This window comes from Equus quagga, chromosome 20, assembly GCF_021613505.1.
Source record: "Equus quagga isolate Etosha38 chromosome 20, UCLA_HA_Equagga_1.0, whole genome shotgun sequence".
NCBI lineage: Eukaryota > Metazoa > Chordata > Mammalia > Perissodactyla > Equidae > Equus > Equus quagga.
Genome location: NC_060286.1, coordinates 1,328,167 through 1,353,219, shown reverse-complemented (window position 1 = coordinate 1,353,219; position 25,053 = coordinate 1,328,167). Strand labels below are relative to the sequence as shown.

Below are 25,053 nucleotides of genomic sequence, written 5' to 3'. Positions count from 1 at the left end.
TATTCTTTGAAATGTGATGGAGTACGGGTGTCTGTTGTAGACATGTTATGCCTTGGTAGAGGATGAAATATTTCTGAAAAACATCCTATTAAAAAACTAAGTATTCTGGTAGTTTATAAATAATGGAATCTGTTAAAATGTGTAAGTAATACCTTTGTCAGTTTTTTTAGCTGGATATGTGTTCCTTTAGATTTGGGTACTTTTAATCTGAAATAGGAGTGTAAGATGGGCTTTTGACATTCTTGTTGCCGAGGTCTGTATAGGTTCTGTGGATGTGGGAGCATCCTGGGCCAGTGCCTTCTGAGTTGCAGTTTGTAATTTTCAATTCAGAGAACCACAGAATACAAAAATGTGAATTTATGGCCTGTATAATTTAGTAATTATACCCAATAAGTGAAAATGACATCATGTACCTTGGACTTTGGAGTCTGACATTGCAGACACATGCCAGGGAAGAGCGTTCACGGTGAGAACTCGGGCCGCTGGTCATTCACCGTCGAGCTGGGAGACCAGATGACCGTGCCGTGAGTGTAAATAATTCCCAGCCCTGGAAAACAAGCGGTACGTTTTTTTCACCCAGCATATATTGAAGGCCAACATCCCAGTAATAAATCTCACAGCAGAAATTTACCCTTCACTCATGTTCTTTTACTCTCCATTACTTTTCTCTCCCCAGTATACCCTTCATTCCCTTTATTAAGATTTACTACTAATAATTCCACTTTAGAAAAGATGGTTGTCAAGCACTCAGTTAAGAGAACAGTTTAGAGACAGAAAAACCTATTTCACACCTGCCTCTGCATTTTTTTAACTGTGTCCCCTTAAGCAAATAACTTAATGAGGTTAGGTCCCAATTTTCTCAATTGTAAAAGGAGGATAATAATCACATCTATCTATAGGATTGTGGTGAGATTACATGAAATAACGTATAGAAGTTAGTCTGGCACAGAGCCGGTGCTCAATAAGTGACAGCTGCTATTATTTTTATTATTAGTTATTAGTTAGCTTCACATTTGTAATTATAAGTAATTTGGAATTAAAAATCATTGGTTTGGTCTTCAAATCTAAGGATCTACCTACCTAATAAGTTGGAATGTTCCTGAAACTAGAGGAACGAAAGCACCCACCAAAATGCATGCAAAGTGGGTGGCAGAGGCCACACATATGATTCTCATAGTAAACTGATATTCTGCGTTAGCAGAGACCTCGTTCATTTAACCAACATTGCGTGGGTACCTACCATATGCTAGACATTGTGCCAGCACTGGGATCTACGCCCTGGTATTGTTCAAGTCCATTTTGCAAACAGAATTCATCCATTTGAATGGTTCCCAACTTGTTTTTCTCAGATAACTATGGTTAGTTATATGATGTAGCTTGGATTTGGAGATCAAATTTAGAGTTCCCCACTGGGCTTATATCTTTGCAGGTGGAAAAGCCTCAGTCACCAAAAAATGAAGCCTGTGAACATGGAGGCCACTGTGAACAAGTCTGGCTCCTCTCCAGGAAGAGGCTTGGGAGTGCCCCGGTTCACCTTCTCAGAAATGCAGGCTCACACCGGAGTTCCCGTGCCTGCGTCCTCTGGGGACACACAGGCATGGCTGGGGTGGAATGAGCTGCTCTTTCCACGTGCTGGGGGTCTCAGATTGCAGACAGAAAGGAGCTGGTGAAGCGTTCATCAGCCTGTGTGCAGACAGACAGCCAGCTGTAGCTTCATTGCAATAAAGGGTTAGAGTTAATTTCCTTCATCTGTTTTAATTTTGCTACCCGCCCCCCCCCCCCCACATCAGGCACTACAAAATAAGTTTATTAATTAAATGTTCCACTCTCTAACTCTAAAAGAAGACACTTGGAAAGTAGAAAAATGTTCATTTGCAGCAGGGGGGAAAAAGCCAGAAAATAATTCGAATCTTGAAACTTCTGCAGTTGGAATAACAGTAAAAAAGAACAGAGATGGCTATAAAATAGTTTGTTCTTGGCATTGCTTAATTGGCCTATTTATTTTTCTGTCTCTGAAGCTGTCTTTAGTGACACCTACTGATAAGAGCCAATCAGAACCATGGCCGAATTCCTTCAGGCTGGACGTGCCAACAAACTGCTCAGCCCTCCAGATGTTGCTGCTTTGTGAGAAATGAGAACTCAATAAACCAGGCTCACCCTTCCTCCTGGGGTGAACGCAAAGACAGGCAGATATGGAAAATCACTGCTCAGCATCAGGAACAATGCGCTCAAAGGAGGGGCCGGGCCAGGTCTTATTTGTCTTGATGGAACAGACAGCCACGGAGCCTAACGCAAGAATTTCAGCTGGCAACGGTTAAGAGGTGACTGTACATTGAAGTGGCTCAACAAAACGGGCCTTTTAGCCAGGAAAAAGCCCAACGGCGGGTTTAAACAAACAGCTCGGGGAACTTAGAGACAGGGTTAATTAGGTATCACTCATGATTATATTGTGCTGAACATTTGATCACCTGTCGTGATTTTCAGACTCCACTTTTTTTCTGTTATGCAGCAAGTGAGAAAGATGCAGCAGTCAACAGCCTCATGGCACATCCTAGCCATCGATGAATAATATTCACTGAACATTCGCAGTTCTGGGAACAGAACAAAATGAGCTAAAGTGAGTTGTCCTTCAGACCAGAGTGTCCCAATCTTTCTTAGTAGAGGACACACTTGTGACCTTGTTGTGAAAAGCAAGAAAATAGATCCCCATTCTTTTGTCCTGAGCCAGTCCCTCGGCCAGCTGTCCATCCAAACCTTTTACCTCCACCCACATTGTGCACAGTCATGCACCCTATGAATTCGTGATGGAAGACCAGCCTCAAAATATGGTGAGACGCCATTTTTCCTATGATATAGTCCCCAAATAAGCCTTTTGGTTAGCTTAAATATGCTAAGTGTTACAGATATTGATGAATTAAATGTTTACTTATGATATTTGATTTATTAATTTAATCTCACACATATACTTACAATCACTTTATAGATAATGATATATTATTTTAGAACCGGTTTGTGAAGTTCACATCTGCTGTAATTTTTACTTGAACTTTTCACATGCACCTTGGAGACAGCCAAGATGCAGCAGATGCTTTGTTGTCGCTAGAGGTGCTTTTCAAATCGCCTACTACAGTTTTCTAGAGCCTGTTGCCATCCTTTCTATTTCACTTTTTGAATCTGAGGGTGTAATACTATATTGAAAATTTTATCCCAGGCACCTGTACCCATTTGCACAGTGTTATGATTTTTATTTTTTTAAATCATTCTGTGGTCTCCGCAATAGAACCACTTAAGTGAGCTTTGAAAGTCTCATTTACATGACGTCCAAAATGCTGAATTGTCCAATATCCAGGAATAATGACTAAATCTGTGGTATATATAGCTTTTTAGAAGGCTACTTACATCCGATGACTTGTACGAGCTTCCAAAACTAGCATTGATTGAGGCTGTTTCAGCCTGATGAATTTCCATCCACTGATATTTGTTGTTCAGAATAAAGTAATTGAGAAAGCATCTCTATGATATAAGACACTTGGCAAATACTCAATATGAGTTTTTTTTTAAGAGGGAATATTTGGGGAGAAACTTTGCCTAATAATCAAGCATAGTCGGTATATTCAGATGTTACCTTACCTTCTGCCATCTCTTCTTCCTGCCATGCCTCCCATCATGTCCACACCCATAGTCCCTGCTAAGAAGTTGGCAGAAGGGAGTGTTATCCTCTGTGGAGAACTTCATGCCTCGCAGATTTAGGAGGGACTAGTGAAGAAACAACGCTTTAGATGCTCACTGCCTGAGATAGATTATAGTCTCCCCAGATAATTTCATAACAGGACAGATGTGGAGTGCAATAAATATGCAATGATATGACGATAAAGTGGTAAGTCTATTAATCTAAAACATCAATATTTCGATGAATTGCCGAGTGAAGTGTCTCTGGTTTGGGGTGGACGAATGTCTGAGCAGGTTACTGGAATGAGGGAGAAGCATTACCTCCTTTATGGTTTAGCCCTGGAGGTCTCTGTGGAGGAAGAGGAATTTTTAGATCTTTGATTTGAGAAGTCAGATTGGGTAAATTGTTGTAGAGTAGGTCACACATGAGGCAATATTTGTGAATCGGTAAGGGAAAATTCAAATGGACTAATAAGGAGTTTGGTTGAAACAAAGTGGAGGCTGTGGAGAGAAGAAAAAAGAGAGCTGATAAATTGGAGTTGGTAGTTGATAGGCACTTTAGCCTAATGGAGAGGAAAATCAGAAAATTTATTGGCTCAGAAAAGAAGGGTAAGTGTATTTGTCTTGACAGGTAAGAAAAGGATGGCCATTGTAATAGAATGTGATGTTGATTGAAGGTGAGTGCTGAGGGAAACCTGAAGGCCATTGGAGAATAGAGACCAGCCATCCAACTTTGGAAGGGAGGATGAGACAGGATGTCGAGGATTCAGACTAACGTTTTCCCCCAAGGTTTTGACTTGTGGAAAAGGATAGAAGGCATGGATATGAGTGGCAATTATGTTATGAAATTAGAGTATACTTTTCACATACTCATGTGACTAGGTCCATTTGAATTAGATCTATTTCTTTGTAAATACTTTGGAGAGTAAATTCTCAAGTAATAGGATGTAGTCAAACATTGGCTGTTAATGATCTTATTAGTCATACAACACTTAGGATATACTCAATAAATGTTCAAGCCTAATTGTATTCTGGGCTCTATGCAATGAATAAACAGACCAGAATATCACATACAGGAGTCAAAAATTGGTATTGCTGATTAAGGTCTTTAAGTAACTTCCTTTTCCCTTCACTTGCATTTTCCACATCTGTGTATCTGCCCTTACCTGCCCAGTAGGCATCTTCTACCTACAAAAGTCCTGGGGGATGCAGCCCACCTTCTTGTCTCACTCACTCAAAGCTAGTTCAATGTATGATTTGTGTTGTATCACCTATTTTGAGCACTTAGTATATGCCAAACACTTTGCCCATATTAGGTGTCATATATGCCTCACAATAACCACGGAAGGTGACCACTGCTGCCACAGACGAGGAAAGCAAGGCACAGAAAAGTGGGCAACTTGCCAGAGTTTATACACCACTGGGGTGTGAAGTGGAACCCAGTTCACTCCAAAGTTCATGTCCTCCAGCCTCATCCTAAGTTTCTCTAATTTATGGATATGTATATATATAAGTTGACTTTTTGAAATAAGGACTCAATTAATTAATATGAGCTTTCACAGAAAAGTAAAGAATTATAAAATAGTAGAAACATTTACTTCTAATTGCACGTATTTTATATTATTCTTATTTTATGTAACAATGTCTATTTTCAAAGAAGCAGTTTGATGAGAGGGAAGAGACCAGGTTCTGGCCTAACACTGACCTGAGTTTTAATCATGTCCCTAAAACTTAACTATATTTATAACAGTGGGAAAATACTTAACCTCTAAACTTGTAAAATGGACATAATAATATTCACCTTACAAGGACATAAATAAAAGAAAAGAGACTAATTGAAAGGTAAAACAAGAAAACAATTGACAGGAATTGATAGATTTGGCCAGGAAGGGAAAAGGAGCGTGCAGTAATGATTCTCAGATTGTGAACTTGTATGACTGGGAACATGTTTGCAGCACTAACAGAAACAGAGAGGTCAGGAGGGGAAGGAGGAATGGATGACATATTGAGATGCTGAAAATACATATAGATGGAATTGACCACCAAGCAGATAAAGATTTACCAGTGTAGAGTTAATGGTTAGATTTACGGGAATATATGAGATTTCTAGAACGTGAAGATAAAAAAGGAAATAAGAACAGAATCTTGGTGGACATGTCAATTTAAGGAAGAGAGAAGAAAGAGCTAGAGAAGGAGACAGAGAAATAGTGGTTGGAGTGAAAAAGGAAGAATCCGGAGAATGAGTGCCACGAAAGCAATGGAGGGCTTGGGTTTAAGGAGGCTGAGTGCCATGACAGAAGGGCTATGGAGGAGGAACAGCCCTCGGGCAGAGGCCATGAGTGCGATGAAGAGGAGAACTGGGCCAGGCACGGGCAGCACTGGTGGAATGAGAGCACACTGAGACATGGGCAGAACCCGAAGCTGGTGAAAAGGCGGGTATGAGTGGACAGGGTAGACTTCAACAGGAGAGTTTTCTGAGTGATGGTGGAGCCAAGGCATGGTCTGATGTTCTGGATAGGGAGGTGGAGAGAGTTGGAACAGACTACAGGTGGAAGCAGCCTCATCTGAGAACTGTGGGAGAAATAACATCAACTAAAGAAATTAGCATGAGATAGAGGAAACAACTTTAGAAAAGTGGACTGCCAGTGGAGTAGGATCTCCACAGGACACAGTGACAAGATTTGGTAGAGGGCTGTGGACAGGCTGGCTGGTTTTGGAGACCTGGCAAGGGGAAGTGTCAGGCTAAGCTTCATAGAAGTGATGGTGGAGGAGGCAGTGGCAGTGAAAGGTCAACCAGGAGATAAGTATGGATAACAGGTGTGACAGAGGCAGGGGTTGGCAAACCAGCTGAGGGGACCCTTTGGAGAAAGAGTGGCCGTGTGACTTGTCCTGATATTACTGTCAGAAGTTTGAGACAGCCTTATTCTGCAAACTTACCTCACTAGTTATTAAGCCTCTTTGTAAATGGCCTTTTCCCAATTTCCGTGGCACAGGAAATGGCGGAGAGAACAATAGTTGTATATGCTGTTATGAATTTTTGCTTTTACTGGGCATATGATTTTAAATGATTCTTGAAGAACTTTTGCTGGAAGATAGGTTAGGAGGTTGTTCAAATAACTTATTTCCTGGGGGTTTGGCTATGGGATTAAAAATATGATTGCAGAAGGTCTGGCAAAGCTTGGACACAGTCTGGATAGAAAGCATGAAGAAAATAGAGAAGTGCATGCTTATTTCAAGGTTATAAGTTGGGGGACTGAGGAGTTAGAGGATATCATTGAATGTAATAGGTAAGGTAAAGGAATTTGGAGACCGAGAAAGAGGGAAAGATAATTAGGAATTTGGGGAGCCATTTTTCCCTTCTGACAATAGGACGAGGTTGTCTGCAACAGTTTTCACAATTTGAATATTACCTTCATAATTTTTGTTCCATATCTGCATACCATCTTTACTCTTATTCATTTTATATTTCTTTGATCAATCATTTTTTTAATCCTAAATAGTTCCTAAGCACCAACATCCAGGGAATCTTGAATTTGATGGACAATTTACATTTACCTAAAATTCATGGATATAAACAGAGCAATATTAAAGGTATTTGTGTACGACCTTTGGAAAATAGTGTCTTCGGTTGGAGAGAAATCTGAGATGGTGCTTTAGGCCTGAATGACAGCTGAAACATCTTCTATGTGAACTAAATTATTGGAGCATATAAACACCCCCACGGAGTCAATATAGGAGAAGGGGTCTGTAAATAAACCTTGCATGGCTTTCCAAGGCAGTGATCAAGGAGAAGTGGGTTACTGGAATGTGAAAAGCTCCAATCCCTTATCTGCGGGGATAAAGGGGTGTATCTGGGTGGTCAACTTTATCCGGAGACATTTGTGGGAATGATTTTAGAAGAGTGATACGAAAACAGAAACCAGATCATAGTGAACAAGGAGAAATGGACAAAGTCACCAAACAGCAGGATCAGCCTTCCCATCCCAGGAGGTGAGCTTTGAAGTTTAGTCTGCAAAGATAGAAACATTTAACTTAAAGTATTATTGTGAGGATTAAATAAAATAATACCTAAAGTTTTTGGCCCAGCACCTGGCACATAGTCATCAAGAAATGATAGATGATGAAAATGAGGATGATGATGATAAAGTTATAGCCTTCTAAGAAATAGACAGACATGAGTGTATGTTCTAGGTCCAAGGAGAAAGAGCTGGAGAAGTTGCTGGCAGGAAGAGGATAGACGACTAAGAGACAGGCCCCTCTCTAGGAACCAGGGAAGAGACCCACAGCTAAAGCAGTCATGGAGGCTAATGTTTCTGGAGATGTAGGTATCATCTTCTCCAGAACTGCAGGGAAGAAGAGGAAAGAGGTGAGGTAAGTACTCTGTTCAAACTGGGGAGACAGCGCCTGAGATTAATCTCTCTGAGGGAGCTTGGAGGGAGACAGGATGGAGCTTCAGGGAAGGAGGAATGGTGCTCATGCACTCTGAAAACCTTGGACATATTCTTTAGGGAATGGGACCAGGCTAGTGTCTTAAAATCCTGCACTTGACTCAGATTTGGTAATTTGAAACCACTCTAGTGTGTGGAGACATTGAAAAACAAGGACTAAAATTTCAAATGTAGGGCTATTTGAAAAGTCACCAAAAAAACATGAACTTTCAGGGATAGGTATGTGTTTTGGCTCAACTCTCAAGGAATTTATGGGAAGTTTTTTTTGGTGAGGAAGATTGGCCCTGGGCTAACATCTGTTGCCAATCTTCCTCTTTTCTTTTTTTTTTCCTCGCTAAAGCCCCAGTACATAGTTGTATATCCTAGTTGTAGGTCATTCCAGTTCTTCTATGTGGGATGCAGCCACAGCAGGACTCAATGAGCAGTGTGTAGGTCTGCGCCCGGGATCTGAACCGGCAAACCCCAGGCCGCCGAAGGGCAGTGTGCGAACTTAACCATTTGGCCACGGGGCTAGCCCCAGAATTTATGGTTTTAACTTTCAGAAAACACTTAACAATAACCTTGATGCAGTTAGGAGTGCATATATTTCTTGGTGTTGGAAATCTGGGCTGTAAACCCCAGAATCACCCAAACTCCCAAAATGTGATTGAACACTCAGAATTTGAGAAGTCTTTACATCAGTGGACAAATGTAAACTAGTTCTGCACTCTTTGTAGTCTGGGTGAAAGTTCCCAGTGGCTGGTTTGGGTTTCCCAAGTGTCCAAAACTCCTAGAGTCAAACCCTAGGGATGGGTTCCTTCAAGGTCAGTCACTCCATTTTCATTCCAAAGATTTTCTTGTTCTTGAAAAGGACCAGGCAAAGGGAGGGGCCTCTGATCTGGAGCATCTTTTTCTTTGGCCCAGGGGCCATCACCCCATCATTTTGATTCCTGCTCTGTAACCACAAAGACAAGTATGATGGATCTCCTTTTGGAACACAATGCAGTTTGCTTGGGAAAACATCCACTTTAGACAAACAATAAAAGCAGCACAAGTGGGGTTTTGGCTGCTCTCCTGGAGTTATGCTCATGCATGCGCCTCTGGTGCTTGGCAGGAAAAGCTTTCTGGTTGCACAAAACAACAGACAACCATTTGGGAATACCCATACCCTGTCCTTGTTGTTCAAAAATATAACTTGGAATTTAAGTTATTAGCAAATCTGACTCTAGATCTCAATTTCTATGTATTGTAAAGGAGGATTTTTAACAATCTCCTAATCTCCAGGGAGAAGAGGGCTGGGGAAATGATGAAACAGATGCTGTGTAAACACAGTTCTATTCTGTTGAAAGATCCATCAACTCAGCCATGCAGACTTTCTTGAGCCCTTCTGTTGGAAGGCGTCTTCTCCTCTGCTGTGAGCTCCTGCTGAGCTTCGTTTCTTCTCATGGAATCTTTAGCAGATTCTAACTAGTGTTAGAATTGCTCATGTGTGTGTCTTACTCTCCCTTCTAGCCTATGATTTTCATACTGGCATGGACTGTCTTTTTCAGCTTTGTTTTCCCCATGAATTCCATACGTATATTTTAATAATCAGTTCATTCCTGTGTAACCTCGTCTTTTGATAGACTTATTCTTTTGTTCATGCATTTAGTGAACCTCTAGTATGTGCTGGCTCCTGAAAATAAGCTAATATTTTTGATCCTTGTTCTAAGTACTCTATGCTTGTTCAATCCCGTCACAAAGTAATAACTATTATTTTTATCCTCTTTTTGTAGGTGAAGAAACAGAGGCATAGAGAACATAAGCAGTTTTCCAAAGGCTGTACACCCTGTAAGTTGGCTGAGCCAAGATTCCAACCCATTCGGGGCAAGAGCCTATGTTCTCAACCCCTAGGCAGTACTGCCTCTGGGTGTTGCCTCCTGAACTAGGATTCGGTAAGCAAAGATGAAAAACATCTGGCCTCTAAGTCAAGCATTTCACCTTCTAGTAGGAAAGACAGACCTGTACCAATGCCGCAAGAATACAGGGTGACGGCGTGTGGCGATGCTGCTGTGTGGAAAGGGCACGAACACAGAGGCAGAGCTGACTCCAGGTAACAGTGGTCCTCGTGACAGGGCTTGGTTGGATTGGGTCTCCTTCACCTTTAATATCAAAAATAGCTCACTTAGTGGGAAGGAGAGGAAGATTTTTAAAGACCGTCCTCTGATTCCTTCCCTTTATTACAAAAGAGGAACTGAAATAAAGAAGTGAGGTGAGGCACTCACATGACTAGTTAATTGTCCAACCAAAACCCTCTTGCAAACCCAAAGTTTCCTGAAGGTTCATTTAGGAAAAGAAAGCAGCCATAGAAAAAAGAAAGTAAAGGAGATGTAAGAAATGATCGTGCCCTTAAAAGACCAATATGAGATGTAGAAAGATCAGTGAAGAAACGAAAACACCTAGAACCACAAACATTGTACCGCTATCTCTTACTCTGAAAAAAAGTATAAAATTAAAGACTTTCCCCCTTTCCCCATATTCCTCTCCCATCGTCCCCCCTACACACAATTTCTACAGATGCTTCTAAGAAGAGAACGTGAAACCATTAGGCTTGGTGGCCTTTGCTCTGGACCCCAAATCTGGTTTAACTGATTGTTCATTTTCTAAGGGACTATAAATCCAAGTGTTCCTCGTGCTGTCACAAATTTGCCTCAGGCTTTCTCTATTTCAGTTCTAAGTGCTATCTGGCCAGGCAGAGTACTGCAAAACCAGTTCACTCGCGAAGGATTTCAGCGATAACCACATAAGTAAATTTCCCTGACCTTCCCATGCTCTAGGCTAATTTTTACCTCCACTTTATTTTTCTGTTATTTGCTCTGCCTGGACTTCCCCCTCATTTCCATCCATTTAATTCTTTGCTCCTGGCAGCACCCAGTAGGAATTCCACCTCTCCCATTAAGTGTGTCTGAGCCAGAGTTCCCAAAGTGAGTTCTGTGAACACAGTTCCCTGAGGAGCTTCCTGAAAGCTGGCTGCCACAGTCAGAGGAACTTGAGAAATGCCACCTGCTATCTCTTATCGGATCTGTAGAATTCACAATCTGTACCTCAAAATTTAGCATCCATTTATTGTGTATGTAAGAAGAGGTTAACTATCTATCATGGGCCAAGCATACACAGTGCTGGACGTTGGAATTATAATTGTCTCCTCACCATCAGTAAGTCTTGCCAGTTACCCGGATTTTGTACTTTTGGAAAGTACAGACGGGTCTTAATATAGTGTTATACTGTCATTAATATGGAGTACACTACTATGGAAATAATAGAGCCTCAATAAATGATTGTTGGTTGGTTCGTTGGTTAAGCAAAGAAATGTGAGTTGATTTTTGCCAATGAAAATTGCTTGTATCTTATTTTTTAAAATTATTTCATTGAGGTGATTGCATCTTAATTACTCTTTGAGAGAGCATAACTTTGGCCCCACTTTGTGGTATTTCCAATAACAAAACCCTTCTCAGAAAGTGTGAAATGCATCTGCATATTGCGACTGGCCCAAACAGCAATGTCCAAGATAAGAAAAATACCAGGGGCCGCCCCAATGGCCGAGTGGTTGAGTTCTCACGATCCTGGGCTTCAGCGGCCCAGGGGTTTGCCGGTTTGGATCCCGGAGGCAGACATGGTTCCGCTCATCAGGCCATGCTGAAGCGGCATCCTACAGAGCACAGCCAGAAGGACCCACAACTAGAATATAAAACCATGTACTGTGGGGCTTTGGGGAGAAGAAGAAGAAGAAAGGTTGGCAACAGATGTTAACTCAGGTGTCAATCTTTAAAAAAAAAAAAGAAAAATACCAATTTTCTGACTTTGGAGTGCCTACCAGAATAAATAGTAGACAGGCAAAAACACCACAATTATCCACATTTCAGTCTCTATTACAGAAATCCATCCTCTGTCCCCCGACTGTCAATGCAATCACATGTGACCGTGTTGAGTTCATGAAGCGAATTTGGGTTGATCTCATTAAATTCCTAGAATAGACGGGAATATTTTTTCTCATCTTGACTAAAAGACATCTTATGGGAGAGACAGTGCAAAAGATAATGCAAAATGAACCAGACCATTCTCCCACTCCCGAGAGAGCTGCCGGGGAAGCAGATCGGCACCCGCGCTGAACACCGTCTGTTCAACACATTTCTTGTTGGAGGCTGGGTGTCAGGAAAGAGGGATTTATTGTGCCATAAGATGTTCACGAACAAACTCCAGGGACAGATGTGGGAAAGACAAGACTGAAAACAGTTGGTGAGAGTACCCAGTTATTCTTTAAGGGATTTGTCAAACATTAAATTAAGTGAAGCAGAAGGTTTTTATGATTTTTCTCCCCTTCCTTAAGTGGAATGTCAGTTATGTTACTGGAGTTAATGCTACCAAACTTGAACGCTCGAGTGCAGCTCTGTCTTTAAGTATTTGTCAAGAAAAAAAAGGCCATTTGAGGCTTGGCAGAAACTTCACATACAAGGTATGAGAGGATAAACTATTTCTGAGTTGCACTACTGGGAAGCTGAAAGGACCGATGGAAGACCTTTCAAACTGGTGTCATAAGTTGGAATTCCAACTGTTTGAGGACTACTATGAAACCTCGATTATTTCCCTCATTGTGGCCTTTCTCAGTGTGTCCCCTAAGGATGGTGCCTGGTGCTTCCTATGGCTGGTGAGTGGAGAATTAAAACAAAAATGGCTCCAAAGTTCAAGTATTCGGGTGAGTTGGGAGGAAGGACTTCCTGCCAGTGGAGTCATTAAACAGTAGAGTGTGCTGCTGAGAACGGAGTTGAGGGAGGGTGTGAGTTGCCAGCCCAGGGAGACTCGGGATAGAATATACCTAGTTCCTGGTCCCCATCACCTGCAGTGCTCTGTTTTCTTCTCAGCTGTATCAGATCCTCTGTCAAGGATCATTCTATCCTTATCCTCGGTGAAACCTTCCTAGATTGCCAGCCCTAAAAGCAGAGGAAAGGAAGCAATGATGGGGGTGGGTGTGTTGGTCCTTGGTAAATCCATTGAGAACAGGAAACAGGCCCATGCTACAGTGTAGACAGTTTTCCCCAAAGTGTGCCCCTTGAAGCACCTGCATCAGCATCTCCTGCCAAGCCTTAAACACGCGTATTTTCAGACCCTGTGCCAAGAATCAGCATCTCTGGGAGTGGGCCTGGGAATAGGTATTTTAAGATTCCCCAAGGGATTTTGGTCCACTCTGAACTTCTGACTTGGGGACTCGGATTACTTGTTCCCCTTGTAGTTGCAAGTGTTTAGTGCTTCTTGAAGACGAGGCGATGGGGGAGGGAGGAGGTGGTGGTGGACAAGGGAACAGAGGCTAGACCCTCAGAATGGTGACACTGTGGTCATCAAATGTGGGTTTTAGAGAGTAGCTATAGGGCAGAGATCACACACTGGTCGCCTGCATGTGTATTTTATTTGGACTACATGGCAGTTAATATTTAAAAAAATCAGAATGCCTTTATATGGGGCGTGACCTCTTCAGTCCCCCACAACCCCTCACTGCTTGCTCACTCCCTTGCCTCTGAAGGCACTTGATCATCAACTCCCAGGGAGGATGGCAAATTTAATGTTAAATGACCTATTGTATCCTTACTTTTAAATCATGAAATATGAACTTCTTCGTAAAAGTTGGTCCTCAAGAGAATAAATAGGCTTTTCTCTTTGATTTGTCCTTAAGCCAAAATTACCTTTATCTTCTCCATTTGCTGGAAGGCACCAATGAAAGAGTACTTAGCAAAGTGTTTTAGTTCAGTCTATGCCTCCATAAATAGTTTTTGCGTGAACAAAAGAGTAATGTGATACAGCTGACAATTTACTTAGGGGCTGTTTTCTCTTGTTCCTCTCGTCCCCTGAGCCCTTCTAAACTGCACTTCTCCCCACCACAAAATGGCGGAGGAGGATTCCTGAGGTCTGGAGCCTTCACTCACCTGTTTTGGGTGGGACAGGTGCAGGCCAGATTTCTCTCCATCTTTGTTTCAAATTCGCCGTGAAATAAACGCACAGCTTTCAGGTCTGTCTGAGAGGTCTTTACATACCGTTCATTCCCGAATTTTCATGTAAACACTTTAATTTGTGGCAAATCTGTTTGTTTGTTGTGTTTGTCAAGTTAATGTAAACTGTAGTCCATTAGGCCTTGAGATGAGTCTACTAAATATTTTCAGATGTTTTTTATTTCCTCAGCTAAGAACTGGATTTGAACCAGAGCTCAGAGGTGAAAGGGCAATGTGTAATATACTGAGACATGAAGTTCGACATATGAAATAAAATAATGTAATGTTTTTAATATTTAAGATGAAAAAAGCAGCAATAAAACATTGTGGAAGGAGGAAAACATGAATACCTGTATATTTTAATTTTAAATGCCTGCAGATGTTGAATTTTAATCAGAGCATGTCAGATTCTGACTCTGACAAAGGCAAAAATGTGAGATCTGTTTTCTTGAATTGCTTCCACATTTCATGCTTCAGATTTTTATTACATATAGCACTGCATCATCATATATTTATGTAAAGTGCCAGCATCCATTGACTGAGCATGTGCATGATGGTTAACATACAAAGCAGCGTGCAGTGAAGGAACGATCCCTTCTTTCTCTCTCCCTGGCATAGATTCTCTCTGTGACTTTGTGGTAAGGAACGCATTTAACCCTCTGCACTTCATCTTCACTAATCTCAAAATAGGAACCACCACTCTTATTTCTTCCTAAGCTCTATAGGTATAGTGAGGCTTACCTGAAATAGTAATTGATTGTACCTTTATATACAACATAACAATATCATATACATACATATGTATATGTGTGCGTATATATTTTCTCATATTGAAAGAAAAAAAGAAGACTAGTGAAAAACAGACAGGTATGTATTAAAGTCTAAAGTAAAGGTACTTTTAAATTTTATGGACATTTGTGAGATGGCTTCTATTTCTCTATTTTTTGCATCATTTTCCCTAAAGCAGTGTGAAAGCCAATGACCTTAAAATTCACACTACAATTCTACTACTGAAAAGAATGGATTTCTATGTACTTTATACAGTTCAAAGAAATGTCTCGAAGTCCCCATTACAGTTTTCTCAGAACAGTTGGAACGTTCCAGGTAAGGAAAGGAGAAGCAGTTGATTGGGTTGAAGGGTTCCATATAAGGTCAGTCTTCATCTTGCTTCTTGCTATTAGGGTCTTTTAGGCTAAATGACTCTATATTCTTGGTTCTTTTAAATCTTTCCCCTTCCAGTCTCTTTTCACTTCGAGGTGCTCCTTCTGCCTTCTAAGAAGATCTGTGCTGAGTTGTGAGTTGTGAGAAACAGCCAGGGGACTGCTGAGAACAGCGAAGTTGAGCATTAAACCTTGAATTACCTGTGATAGAGCCTCTTTCTTTTTATTCTTAAATATTCAGAGAAGTCTGCTAAAGACACAGATGTTTAAGGAGAAACACAAGGGCTGGTGTTCCCATGTCTGGAATGATGTGGTATAGAACATTACAGCATATTCAGAACAGCAGGACAAGTCGTCTGCTGATCCAAGTTAGTGGGAACAGGACTCATAGCCAGTGGGGGAGGAGAAAATTTTAGGAGTCTCTATCCAGTCTTCTCCTTTACCAAATGACCAATGGATTATGTATATTTTTATATACAACGTATATTTAATTTTAGTTTTAAGCAACTGCATGTATTTGACTCTTCAAAGATTTCTTACTATATTGCAGTGTAGAGGTTTTTTCACCAGAAATTCTTCTCAAGAATATTTCAGGGGAAAGGTGGTCTGAGTGAGAGGGGAGTCCCATCTCCCGAGAGCTCTGTGCGCTTCCCTGTCGTGAGAAGAGAGAACCAGGCAAGGTCTTTGGCTTGCTGGGCACTCCTGGAGGGACCTGCACAGCTGCAGGCGAGGAGTGGAATTCGCGCCGGTCCTTTCTGCTTGGACAGGAGGCTGGAGAATGATGGAGAGAGGAGTGCGCTGATGAAAGATGGAGAAAAGTCGTTGTAGCTGTTGTGCGTGGAAGATTTAGATGAGAAAATTATATGTCTAAAGAGGAGTTTCAGAAAGTTACCTATGAAGAAGTATGTGAACCACCAGCCCCACCAGCCAAGAAAACCTACGGTAAAGACACAAGCTGTTCTTCAAGAGTTGGTTATCATGCTTGGGAGATTATTTTTTGATTGTTGATTGTGACAGACACAATCAGACTAGTCCATCAAATGGCATGCATACATCAAGATTCATCTCCTGTCTTCGTCAAGCCTCCTTGATTCTTCTGATGTGAAATTAATTCTCTTTTATCTCTGTTCCCTTCACCCTTTGTGTGTTCATTCTTGTGCTTCACAGGAATATAGAATCTCTGAGTTTAAAGGTAATTTTAGAGGTAATGAGTCCAAGCTCTCAACCCCCATCTGATGATCTCTTCTTCATTCATTCATCTAACATTGGCTCTCTAGTCACCAAAACATAGTAGACATGACATATAGGAAAAATATTTGCTGAGGGTTATTGCAGAAAAGCCACGTCTTCATGAAGATGGAGACGCAAGAACCCCGCTCTCAGCTGGGCCCTAAGCAACCAGCTCTGTCGTTTCACACATCCTTGCTCAGCTCCCTCACCCGCTCTCCATCAGGGCTAATCAAAACTTTCATCACATTTTTCAGAATTGCTACCCCTAGCCTCACTCCCATATTACTCTTTTAGGAGTTTGAATAAATAAGCCTTGGCAACTTGACGAGGATCATTAATGTTATCTAGCCACATCATTTCATAGGTGAAAATACCCAAGGGTAAAAGGCGTTATAAGACTTTCATGGTCACACAGCTGATTGAAGGATCAGACCCTGGAGTAGGCTCTAGGCAAGTAGACGCTCTTGCTAATCTTCTGTCCGTTCGGCCTTTCTGATTGAATAGTTGTGCCCCACTTTAAAACACTGACATAGACAACATCAACTTTATGTAATAGATTAAGGGCTGTTACTAATTTAGAGTTTACACACTCACAAAGGACTTCTGTCTATGCTTCCCTGCCTTTCCCTGTGGACCTTATTATAAATAAAAACTTCAAATACTTAGGATGTTCTTAGGGTTAAAACTGGAGAACAAAGATATAGAAGTTAATCATAAAGAAAGACTCAAGCACTAGCAGAAAATATCTTCTACCTTAAGAACCAATTTTCCTATCGTATTTCTGAATTTTACATCACAATTCCTGAAATTTGACTGAAGTTTCTATTACATGAATTAGTAGGTTCAAAAGCAAGTATCTGGGGACATCCACTTCCAGGCACGGTGGAATATTACAAACTAGATTTACTGTCCTGCTTGAAGCAACCAAAAAATGGGCACAAATAGCGGGTGAGAACACCACAATGTATGTTTAGGGCTCCTTCTGAATCACTCACGGCTTTCACCATGTCTGTTCCATTGTCAGTGATAATTACGTGATCTTTTTCTCAGCTAATTGTTTCATTCTATAAATATTTCTTTAGTCGGATTCACTAAGTTTGCTGTGTGACACCCAGAAATCTCTCGCAGCCAAGGAAAGCAGAAGTGCAGTTGAATCCATCATTAACCTCTGGGTCTGTCAAACAGAAAAGAGACTCTAGTACGGTCTGCATGTCCTAAAGCCGATGCACAAAAATACAGGTCTCCGCGCTCTCTAAAAGTAGAGCGCTATAACCTTTTGTAAGCCGAAATGGCATAGAGAAAAGAAGCAAGTGCCATTAATTTATATGGGAAATTCTTTTGAGCACTCCCAGACCCCCGAAATCACCCACCAAATCATCCTAAGTAACACACAAACCCTAAAATGACACTAACACGTAGTAAAAGCAGGAGTGGTATGATACATACACAGCCTGTATCAAGCAGTAATGATGTCGTGCGGTGTAGCGTCACCTGAATCCGGAAGACGGCGAGCACCCTGGAAGGCTGAGAGGCGTGTTAGTGCTGATGGGGTGTTAGGCTGAGTCATTGGGGGTTGGGGTGGAGGGAGGTGCAGGAGACAGGGCTGGAGGCGAGAGAGGAAGAGGGTCAGCTGTTAACATCTCAGCGTGTCTGAAGCCATCAGGGCGGGCAGGTCACTGACGACTGCACCGTCTGTCTGCCGCCTCGTGTGGGAGGTGCAGGGGCCCTGCGCGCTGTGGCTGCTGTGGCCGATGCGACGTGGCGGGAAGCTTGACTGCTCAGTCTCCACGATGGCTCCCGTAAAACAAATGCTATTTTTGTCTTTCGCCTTTTTCTCCTAAACGCAAAAATCTTCTTCAGCTTTCTCTCTGTTACCGAAAACAGGTACTAATGTAGGTCGTTCGTAAAAGTGAAGTGGCGTAAAGCAAACTTTCAGATAGCGGGGGAAACCTGTATACGGAAGTGTCACATTTAATAATTTTACTAACTTTTGTGCATAGTAGAAGCATATAGCACAGAAAGCTTTTTCCCCAATAACTTATTTTCTAGAAATAGCTTTATTTCTTAGTATCATAACAGGCACATCTCAACATCCTGTTGCCGTCCGCTGCTAGCCGCGGTCCGCAGCCGCGGAGGGGGAGGTGGCCGGGCGGAGGAGCCGCTGTCCTTCCCAGGACTGGCCTCTGCCCCGGGCAGCAGAGCGGCCGGCCCAGGAAAAAGCAGCCGAAAACTCCGGCATTGGCTAAAGGAAATGGCCCAAACCAAACAAACTGTTCCTGAAGCCACTGGTTGCAAAGCGGGCCGATGAAGCTGGCAGGACCAGGGCCCGCTCAGCTGGCAGGCGGGAAAGCTCGCGGCGACAGGTGACGGAGACACGCTTGCAGACATCCCTTGTTACCAGAAACCGACCGAGCTTCTGGTCCGGGAGCTTCCTTCCCAGAGGTCGGTGAGGGAGATTTCCCAGGATTTCAAAGCTGACCTGAGGATTCAGAGTGCCGGCCGGCGGGCCCTTCCGGAGCCTGGGGAAGCTACCCAGAGAGTTAATTTGAAGATACTCATCTGGGTGCCATCCATGCGAGGGGCGTCACCATCACGCCCTAAGACATCCATCCGGTTGGCTCGCCGGATTTGAGGGGGCTTCGGGGGCGGGTAGAGCTTAATTGAAGGCAGTATTTATTACAGAAAATTCTAAAAAGTACTTTGGTGCAATTTGTGACATTTTTGTAAGATATTGTTTATAATATGTCACATTTGCACTTAGGTAATTCCATCTTTCACTCAGGATGAATGCGAAAGTGACTGTTCGCAGACCTCAGTGACGTGAGCGCTGTGGCCCAGGAGTGACGAGTTGCTAATATGCAGAAGGAATAGGAGATATTCTTGCTTCTCACGATGCCTGTTTCTGTACGGTAATGACTTGGTGCGCAGCTATTAAGGTACTACTAGAAGTGATAAATGTGTACAGGGTCTTTTTGCAATAAAGCGGGTTATGACTTGAAAAAAATTCTGAAAATAACTTAATGATTATCTCAAAAATACTTGTACTTGAAAAGATAGCATACATAAAGTCAAAAAATAAGGAATTATCTTAAAGCATTCTTTTTAAAAATTTTACCAGGGAAAACACATGTATGATTTAGGTAACCCATTTTTTGCTAACAGTTTCTTCTTAATTCCTATTTTCTATTCTCTTCTTTGATCTAGGATCAAAGTTGAATTACAGTTCATAGGATTGTTATTTTAGAGTTTATCCTCATCATGGTTTTTTTTTTTTTTTTTTGGTGAGGAAGATTGTCCCTGAGCTAACATCTGTGCCAGTCCTCGTCTATATTTTGTGTGTGGGACACTGCCACAGCATGGCTTGACAAGTGATGTGTAGGTCCACGCCTGGGATCTGAACCCACAAACCCCAGACTGCTGAAGTGAGAGTGTGCAAATTTAACCACCATGCCAACAGGCCGCCCCTTCAGGACTCTTTTTTTTTAACGTTCTGTTTTGAAATAATTATAGAGTCACAAGAAACTGGAAAGATAGTACATAGAGGTCTCATGTACCCTTCACCCAGTTTCCCCCAATGGTCATATCCAACATGAAATCTAGTACAATATCAGAACTGGGAACTTGGCATTGATACATGTGAGCTTAGTTCTGGGCATTTTATCATACATGTAGATTTGTGTAACCTTCACCACAATCAAGGTATGGAACTATTACGTCATAATATAAAGACCTCCTCATTACATCAACTTTCCTCCTCTCCCTCCACAATCCGTAACCCTGGCCACTACTAACTTTTTTTCCATCTTTATAATTTTATCATTTTGAGAGTGTTATATAAATGGAATCATACAATATGTATCCTTTTGAGACTGTCTTTTTTTCACTCAGCATAGTGACCTTGAAGTCCATCCAAGTTGTGGCATATATCAATAGTCTGCTCCTTTTTTATTGCTGAATAGTATTCCACAGTACGGATGCATCACAGTTTGTTTAACCATCCACCTACTGAAGGATATTTTGACTATTACAAATAAGTATCCTATGAACAATCAGATACAGATTTTTGTGCAGAAATAGTTTTTATTTCTCTGGGATAAACACTCAGGAGTGCTATTTCTGGCCCACATGGTAGTATGTTTAGTTTTAAACAAACTTCCAAACTATTTCCCACCAGAAATATAAGGAGAGATCCACTTTCTCTGCATCCTTGACAGCATTTGGCATCATCGTTTTCACTTTAGCTGTTCTACTAGGTGTGTAGGGCTATCTCATCAGGGCCTTAATTTGCATTTCCCTAATGACCAGTGATGAACTTCTTTCATATATGTATTCACCATTCATATATCTTCTTCAGCAAAATATCTCTTTATGTCTTTTGCCCATTTTCTAATCGGATTGTTTTTCATATTGTTGAGTTTGAGAGTTCTTTGTATATTCTAGTCCTTTGTCAGATATGTTATTTGCAAATATTTTCTCCTAGTCTGTAGCTTGTCTTTTTTACTCTTAACACGGTCTTTTGCAGAACAAAAGATTTTAATTTTGATGAAGTCCAGTTTACTGATTTTTTTCTTTAATGGATCATGCTTTTGGTATTATGTCTAGGAACTGTTCATCAACTCCTCAGTCCAGAAGATTTTCTCTTATGTTACCTTTGAAAAGTTTTATAGTTTTATGTTTTATATTTAAACGTATGATCCATTTTGAGTTAATTTCCATGTAATGTGTGAGGTTTAGGTTGATACTCATTTCTGCCTATAGCTATTCAATTGTTCCAGCACCATTTGTTGAGAAAACTATCCTTCCTGCACTGGATTGCCTTCGTACTTTCGTCAACATTAGTTGGGCACACTTGCATGGCTCTATTTCCTGGTTCTTTATTCTGTTTCATTGACCTGTGTGTTTGTCCTTCTTTCAAAACCACATAGGGCTGATCACTATAGGTATATAATAAGTCTTGAAATCAGGAAAAGTGATTCCTCTCACTTTATTCTTCCTTTGTAAAACTGTTTTAGCTGTTAAATTTCTTTGCCTTTCCATATAAATCTTGTCTAATGAACAAAAAAATTTTGTGCTGGGATTTTTACAGGAATTGAATTAGACCTATATATTAATTTGGGGGAGAATTGGCACCTTTACTATATTGAGTGCTCCAATCCATGAACAAGGAATATTTCTCCAGTTATTTAGATTTTCTTTGATTTATCTCACCAGAGTTTTGTAATTTTCAGCAGATAAGTCCTGTATCTATTTTGTTAGATCTATGCCTAACGGTTTCTTTGTTTTGAGTGATTGTAAATGGTATTGTATTTTTAATTTTGGTGTCCATGTGTTCATTGCTAGTATATAGAAATACAATTGGGGGCCGCCCCGTGGCCGAGTGGTTAAGTTCTCACGCTCCGCTTCGGCGGCCCAGGGTTTCTCCGGTTCAGATCCTGGGTGCGGACATGGCACCGCTCAATTGGTCATGCTGAGGTGGCATCTCACATGCCACAACTAGAAGGACCCACAGCTAGAAATACACAACTATGTACTGGGAGGCTTTGGGAGAAAAAGGAAAAGTAAAATCTTAAAAAAAAAAAAGAAATACAATTGATTTTTGTTTATCTTGTCTCCTTTCTGAACTTACTCATTAGGCACAGGAGTATTTTTTTTTAAAAGATTTCTTTGAATTTCCTATGTAGACAATCATGTCTTCTGAAAATAAGAGCAGTATTATTTCTTCCTTTTACATCTGTGTGATTTTATTTCCTTTTTGCACTTCTAGCAAAGAACTTCTAGCACCATGTTGAGTAAGAGTGGCAAGAGCAGACATTCTTTTCTTGTTCCAGATCTTAGGGAGAAAGCATTCTATCTTGGACCATTAAGTTTGATGTTAGCTGTAGGTTTTTTTAGCAGATGCTCTTTCTCAAGTTGAGGATGTTCCCTCTATTCCTATTTTTCTGAAAAATTTTATCACCAATGGGTATTGAATTTTGTCAAATGCTTTTTCTGCATTGATTGATATTATCGTGTACATTTTCTTTAATTTGTTAATATGGTGGATTACACTCATTGATTTTTTTCAAATATTGAACCAGCCTAGCATTCCTGGGTAAACGCCATTTGGTCGTGTTGTATAATTCTTTTCATATGCTGCTTAACTGTATTCGCTAATATTTTGTTAAGAATTTTGGCATATCTACTCATAAGGGATATTGGTCTGAAATTTGTTTTTAAGACTATCTTTGTCTAGCTTTAGTACCAAGGTAATACAGACTTCATTGAATGACTTCAGAAGAGTTCCTCCTCTTTTTATTTTCTGAAAGAGATTGTGTAGAATTTGTGTGAATTTTTATTTAAACATTGAGTAGAATTCTCCTGTAAAACAATCTGGACTTAGAGATTCCTTTTTGGGGAGTTTTAAAATTATGAATTCAATTTCTCTAAAAGTTATATGTTTATTTAAATTATCTATTTGCTATTGGAAAGTTGTGGTATTTTATACGTCTCTAGCAATTTTTACATTTCGTCTAAGTTGTCAAATTTATTCATATAGAGTTGTTCACAGTAGTCCCTTAATAGGGTCTATAGAAATAACCTCTATTTCATTTCTGAGATTGGTAATTTATGTCTTCTCTCTCTCTCTTTTTTATTTTTGTCAGTCTTGCTAGTTGTTTATGAGTTTTATTATCTTTTCAAAGGACCAACTCTTTGATGCATTGATTTTTTACTACTGTTTTTCTTTTTTTAATTTCATTCATTTCTATTGTTATCCTTCTAATTTCCTTCTTAAACTTTGACGCCTCTCTAATGTCTGTCCTCTTATTTTTTACTATTTTCCCCTCTTCTTCTAATTTTTTCTTACTTCTTTTGCCTTCTTTTGGATGACTGAATATTGTTCTCAATTATTTTTCCTTTACTAATTTGGAAAAGATATTTTATGTTTCAGTTCTTTAATTAGCTATCCTAGAAATTTTTAATCTTCATTTTTAACTTATAAAAGACTTAATTTAGTCAATATCTTTAGTATCCTCCTGAATAATACAAGAATCTTGTAATACATTATCTCTGATGATATTCTATATTCTAATATAAATGCTATTGTAGTAATATATTTTAATGCTATCTTTTTTATAACTCTACATGGTATTATTTCTATTGTTTTATATTACCGATGTTTCTTTCAATGCACAGGTATATTTAATACTTTCTTCGCTATTTATTCCTTTTTGCATCTAAAGCTTCCTATCTAGGATTACTGTCATTCTGCTGGAAATACATATTTCAAATTTTCTCTAATGAAGCAATGTTAGTATCAAACTCTCTCAGTTTTAATTTTTATATTTATTTATTTTATCCTCATCTTGAAAAATAGTTTCACTGGAAATAAAATTCTAAGTGGACAGTTAATTGTGCAGTACTTTGAATATATTCTATCTATGGCTTCCATTATTGTCATTGAGAAGTCATCTGTCAGTCTATTTATTATTCCTTTGAAAGAACTCTGATTTTCCCTGTCTACTTTTAAGAATTTCTGTATGATATATCTGTTATGAACATATATACCTCATAGTCTCAAAATATACCAAGCAATGAATGACAGAACTGAAGAGAAAAATCAATCAGCAATTTTAGCTGGAGTTTTAATATCTAGCTCTCAGGAAATGATAGATCAAGGCAGATGAAAAACAACCACAGCTTTTTGAAGACCAGAAAAATACAATTGGTAAGTGAGAGCTGCTAGATATACATATGTGGAATTCTACCCCAGCAAGCGGAGAATACTACTTGTTTGCAAGCATACATGCAGCATTTACAAAAGTATATTTTGTATTAAACCACTGAAAAGCCTCAATAAATTAATATCATATAGACCAAATTCTCTAAATAAACTGCAGTACAATTAGAAATGAGCAACAAAAGACTAGCTTAAAACCCCCTTCATTTTCAGAACTAAACAGTAGAAAACTAGGTAGCTCTTGGGAATGGGGAATGTAGTCCTTTTCTCTCTCCTTGCTTGTAGTTTATCCTTTTCTCACAAGATTTCTCATCCCTATGAGGGGAAAAGGGCACAGTCTTAAATAGCAAGTGTTGTTGTCACTGTCGTGGAGCTTTATGAGTGGTAGACAGTAAAAATTAGGTTAACAATTCTTTGCAGTTTGCTTGGGACAGTGCTGGTTGATATTTATTGTCCCAGAATAATTATTAATAGTTCCAATTTTCACTCTTAAAAATGTCCTAGTTTGGTCACCCTAGTTAAAACTGACTTCTTTTTTCGCCATTTTGCTGTTTCTTCAGAGATTCCCATCACTGAGGACCACATGCAGTTCTATTTGGAATCTCTAAGGACCCCAAATAGATTCATTCCACGGCTTCTATGAATCCAATTGTCTGTCTTCAGCTTCTTGGTGCTCAGCCCCTGTCCCTCTAGATACTCTTATTTTAAGGGACTCAAGACAGCCCTTTTTTTTTTTAAAAAGATTTTTTTATTTTTCCTTTTTCGCCCAAATCCCCCCGGCACATAGTTGTATATTTTTAGTTGTGGGTCCTCCTAGTTGTGGCATGTGGGAT

The 25,053-nt window shown here is 40.3% G+C and overlaps 1 pseudogene; it reads right to left on the bottom strand.

Annotated features, from left to right (window-relative positions):
• Positions 1-18,745: 18,745 nt before the first annotated feature.
• Positions 18,746-25,053, bottom strand: part of LOC124231070 (40S ribosomal protein S3a-like) — a 167,483-nt pseudogene continuing 161,175 nt past the window's right edge.